The following is a 6,140-nucleotide window of genomic DNA, read 5'->3' as shown; positions in this document are numbered from 1 at the left end:
ATACCAACACATTATGAGACTTAGACGCTTCTTTTGATGTATGATATGGATCAATTCTGTCATTTTTTGTGTCAATTTTATGAGTGGTTCTTTTATTAACAACGCACATTAGAAAGTTGATATTATTTTATTATTAATCATCAATTAATAATTAATTAAGTAATAGCATTACATTTTTTACAGATTATTTTCATATATTGCTTGGGAATGTATGATGTATTATTTCAGAGGAAAACAACATTTCCCCCATCGCATTCAAACCTCTGTCCAAGAATTTTGCATGCATTTCCATTGCAAGCTTCATTTGCTACACTGTCAGTTTGAATTCAGACCGCGGTCTGCTGCTTCCAATTAAAACTCCTTTAAATTTGACATTTAATATTACTCGCTTGACAGTTTAAATTGTACGTCGTGGGGGAGAATTATGCAGCCGAGTGTTATTGGCATTTCCGTCACTTTATTGGAAGAGAATTTATTGGAGTTCGCTGTGAATTACTTCTTGCTTATGAAGAAAATCTGTTACTATTCTTATATTTAATTAATAATATGTATTAGCTTTTAGTGTATCACAATTGTTTGTTTGCAAAAAGAAATACGGTAGTACTTCTTTCAATTAGTTTTATGATTTTACTAGGAAAATACTCCGTGTAATATTTCAAAGAAAAAAAAAGACATGATGACAAATTAAATTTTTACATAAAAGATTAAACTTGATTACAGTTCTTCTCATAAATTCTACTGGGGAAATTGAAGCAGTATAGCAAAAGTTTGCAAAGGGCACTGATTTATAGCAAGTCTCATTTAGTGAATGAAAATAGATTTGTATGGCAAAAAATGCACTATTTCTTGGTAATTTAATGCTTGTTTTCTTACTCTGAAACATGTGCAGGAAAATTTCGGGCGCAGTTTCTCTCGGGTGACTAAAAAAATTTTGGCGACTTGTTTCTTAGAGAACAAGAAACTTTCAAAAGCCGTGTTGATTAAACTTTTCTGTAATCTGTAAGAAATAACTCCTGGGGCGCCTAAGTTTTCCGGGCTCCTAACATTTCACAATTTTTGTTGGTGTTTGATAATGCGTAAGCAATTTTCTTTTTAAATTTATGTCTTTTAACGTAGTTTTCCTCCAATTGCAATCGGCTGTAGAGATTGACACTCACTTTAATTTTCTCTTCATAATGAATGAAACTATTAAAAAATATTTTTCTTTATTTTCCGTCGAAACATAAAATATAGCAATGGCGTAAAAAACTACGAGATTAAATAAAAAATCTGCAAAAAATTAAACCTAAAATAAATTACATTGTGCGTGAAGGCCTCAATACTATCATTTCAACTCAGTAGAAAGCGACAATGTTAACGAGATAACTTTTCATGCAGCATAAAACAATATTCTTCAATTTCAAAGCGAATATATGTTTGCAAAAACTATTAGTAGCTCAGTGAAAACTTTTTATTTAACATACATTTATTATTAATCTTGATAGATTACACCGCCTTGACAAGTTGGAAGTGTTAGACAATCAGACCTTTGATTTATAGTGGATATATTATATATATTTATTTATTTTTCCATAAAGTACAATTTTCAGTAAGAAGCAATTTAGAGTCTAGAAAATTGCTCCAGGTAACAGAAAGTGAAGCCCCCAAGATGTTTTCCAGCGTGAGGTCAAGCTTAATGGATAGAGAATGTCCATGATGTGATTGACAGCTTCAAGACTACTCATGTGAGGTACGTCTCGTTAATCCTATAACTACTGTATTGATGAAAAATGATCCAGTCTTGTTGAACAAATGTTGGAAGCTAGAATATTTGCACAAAACAGGTTAGTATTAAGTAGAAAGTCCAGCGTTTGCTCTTAAAGGTAGGTGTTTATTTTAAAGTAAGTTTTAGAGCGGTTAAACAGTTCAGTTAAATCATTACGATTTTGATTAAGAAATTGTGTAGCATTTTTTCAAGAATTAACCGATTTTTAACATAACTGATTGAAAGAATTTAAACTAATTTGACTTTTATAATGTTTTACCGGAAATTCAATTTACCAATTTGTATTACTTTTGAAATCACTATAAATTACACACATTTTTGATATACTTACCTGATTTAAAGCGTCTTCTGTATTTTATCTATTATGAAAAAGTTTAGTTTAACTCTTACATCTTACACTTCTCGAAACTAATTTTTTTATAATCGAAACTAGTGTTATATATATATATATATACACTGGTGTCCAAAAGTTAAGCATAATTGTTATTTATGTGAGTAATGTGAGAAGGTGAAATATACATCGAAATAGGGGGAAACGTGATATGCGAGTGCAACACGGTAACAAAATAAGGAAACTACTCAAAAAAACGGTAATATTTACTTTTATCATCCCAAAAAATAGTTTAAATGAAAATTAGGCATATGAGGAGTATACTCTTTGCACAAAAAAAATTTTTCTTCAAAAGATGATGCTGAAGTTCAATAGTGTGTATGGCCACCTCTGACTGCTAGGCACGCTGCACAACGATTACTCATACTTTCTATGAGGTGGTGGATGAGTTGTGGGCTTAAACAGTTCCAAGCATGCTGGAGAGCTCTTTTTAAGCTCCGGAGCGGAGCTTGGCGGGGGTGAACGGGCTGCAAGTTGTCTCCCGAGCATATCCCAGACATGCTTGATAGGGTTCAGATCAGGGGAGTTCGCAGGCCACGTCATTCGCTGGATATTTTCTGATTCAAGGAAGTCATCGACCACAGCTGTTCGGTGACATGGCGCGTTATCGTCCATGAATATGAACTCAGGACCAACAGCAGCTCGAAACAAGCAAACATAAGGCTCAAGAACCTCGTCTCTGTATCTTTGACCAGTGACTGAGCCTGTCTCAGAAATATGGAGGTCGGTGCGGCCATCCAACATAATGCCCGCCCACACCATTACTCCTGCTGACGCCAAAGTGATGTCTTTCTCTTATGTTTTGCAATTGGAGACGAGTCCCCTTTTCTCTCCAGATTGTTACCTGACGAGAATCACACTGTAGCGTAAAGCGGGACTCATCACTGAACATCACATTTGCCCACTGTCCCAGACTCCAATGCCGATGTTGCAAGCTCCAGTTTAAACGAGCTCGTTTATGCGCTGATGTGAAAGGAATGCAAACTGCTGGTCTTCTGGCATACAGACCGACATGATTGAGTCTCCTGTAAACAGTTTGCCTCGAAATTGTTATTCCTGTGACGGCACTGAGCGGCGAACCCAGTTCTCTGGCACAGCTGTCCCTATGACGTCGTGCAGAAATTGCCAGAAAACGATCTTGGCTTGCGGTTGTGACTTTTGGTCGACCTGGTACTGGTCGGCGGGTAACATCTCGCGTATTTGAAAACCTCTGCCACAGTCTCGAGAGTACACACTGAGGCACATTAAGAATACGAGACACTTCAGTTTGTGATTGTCCAGATTCTAGCATTCCAACTATTCTTCCTTTTACAAACATGTTCAATTGGCGTCTTTGTGCCATTATTAGTTCTGTTTCACCAGATCCAATGTTTCTCGGTACAGCAATTGCATGAAACGCGCCTGAACTCTCCAAAGCGTGCGAGCTGTTTTATCCACATTCCGAAACGTGCACCTAATTCGCACATGACACCATCGACTATACTATTTTGCATAAACATATTGTTTCTTCTTCAACCAATGAATCTCCATAAGTAACTTTATATAATTTTACGAAAATTTACAGATTTTTCTCGCATTTTATGAATTATGCTTAACTTTTGGACACCAGTGTGTATATATATATATATATATATATATATATATTAGGGTGGTCCTTATTTTTGAAGTTGCAGATATTTTACGCGACGCCCCCTCAATTTGTTCCATTGTACGAATAAATGATCCTTGCAAAATTTAAAGTCAATCCATGAATATTAACACGTGCCCCTAGGGCCCCCTTCTTTGAGTTTCGAAGAAAAAATTGCGGATTTTCTCATTTTTATGTAAAAATATTCTAACGTTTTATATTTAAAATAATTTTGAACCTCAATAGGTGCTGCTACTTCCAGATCGACCATTCTCTCACTTTCTTTCTGTAAAATTTAACATGTTACAGGGAATAAAATGTACACCAATGGCCTTGGGTCAAGCGTACTGCTCTTCTGCGCTTGTTCCAACCAAGCGGTAGGCGAACGTTTCTTTCCATCAAGATGGACACAAGGGATTCTATAGTCCATTAATGAATGACCTAGGCCATTAATGAACGATCTTTGACATACAACAAATTGCCTGTTCCAGGCTTTGGGGGTGTTGATTGACGAAATACCCTGTGTATGTAATAGGCGAGTCAAATATAGTCGCAAGGTTTCAATGCTATATAAATATAAGTAATTGTAATTATATTTTAATCCGCTGTTCTTTAGTTATGAACATACCTAAATGCTTATGCAATTTTTAATTTTTAAAATATAAATTTCGAAAGATTCTCGATTACTGCTGACATAAAAATAGACTGTATTTTTCATAGCTAAAATATAAATTAAAAACAAATCCAGATCGGAACAATGTAGAAATCTATATTTTTAATTAATTTTCTTCTATTTCAGTGCATAATCCTTTATTATCATCTAATTCTTGCAACTAACAAGATTTAGAAACCGAAATGGGTATCTATCCTTACCTGCTGAACTTTTGCTTTCTACAGCTGGTCTACCACAATGCAAAAAACCTTGACAACTATTGATATCTGCTCGCCTTTCATCACTGTTAGACAAATGCCATATTAGGGATAAAGATGTTGTTCATTTATTTACAATCTATGTAGATGCAGTAAATTTAAATCCAAATGACCTAGTGATGAATCGTGCATTCCTTAAGAGAGCAAAAGAAAATCTTCGAGAGGTAAAATTAAATTTCATGAATTTAAATTTAGATTTTGTAGTTATTCACTGGGATACAAAGCTACATCCAGATGTAACTGGAAAAAGAACGCCGACAGGATTACTGTGATAGCTCAGGTCCTAATATTGAACAGCTACTCGGAATCCCTTAGATATTTCTTCAGTTGTATATGATATCTTAGATGATAGTTCTTTATTGCTAACTGTTCTAGCTGTTGTGTTTGATACAACGACTTGTAATACCAAACGTATAAATTGTGCATGCAATTTTTTAGAGCAAAAACTGAATGGTGATATATTACATTTGGATTGCCATCATCATGCACTTGAAATGGTACTGCAGAGTGTGTCCTTAAAGAAGTTCTTGCCTTTCTTAGTTCTAGATCAGATATTCAATTATTTAAGCGCTTCAAAATTTTGTGGAAAGATCTCCATCATTCAGAACTTATAACATTTCAATCAAGTACACATACCACTTAAATTCTAAAAGACGAAGTGGATGACATATTATTGTTCGTAAAAAGAGGAATTGAGGAAGATTACAGAGAATTCTCATAACTTGTAATAATATTTCCTGGTGAATTTCTTCCTACACAGATACGTTTTCCGCAACCTAGAGCTTATCCCTGAGCCACATGGGTGGCAAAAGGAATTTTTGTTTGAAAATTTTTATATTTAGCAAAAAATTTAAATTGACCTTACATGAAAACAAAGCCCTTCAATGCTCTTTTATAATTAAATGCTGCATGAAGATATGGTTTTTTGCAGCAACCGAATCGAGGCTCCTTTGAATAATATAATATGTCTGAAAAACTAGCAGCGTACAAAATGACGACAAACATGCAGCAGAAGCAGTGATTGGAACATTCATAAATCACTTAAGATATTTAGGGGATAAACTAGTAGCTTTGTCCGTATTGGATGAAGGAATTAACTTTGAAGATAGGAAAAGACTAGTTCAAAAAATGCTTGTGATAAGGAAGACGTGTCTGATGACTGTTTAACAAATTTCAGATAACAGTAGATGATTTAGAATACTTTCTTAGTAAAGATCTTCCTCTTTATAGAATCAATTACGGGTCAATAAAATTGTATGATAAGTTGCAAATAGTAAAAGATTTTTTTCCTATTTGATCCTGATTCACTTCAAAATGTTTAAGCTGTTTAAAGGGAAGAGAGATTGTAAAAATACTGAAAATTGTGTGAATGATAGAACTGAAAGAGGAGCACAATATTAATCGAAGAATTTCACAACTAATTTACC

This window comes from Uloborus diversus, chromosome 3 (genome assembly GCF_026930045.1).
Source record: "Uloborus diversus isolate 005 chromosome 3, Udiv.v.3.1, whole genome shotgun sequence".
Taxonomy (NCBI): Eukaryota; Metazoa; Arthropoda; class Arachnida; order Araneae; family Uloboridae; genus Uloborus; species Uloborus diversus.
Note: the sequence above shows the minus strand (reverse complement) of the source record.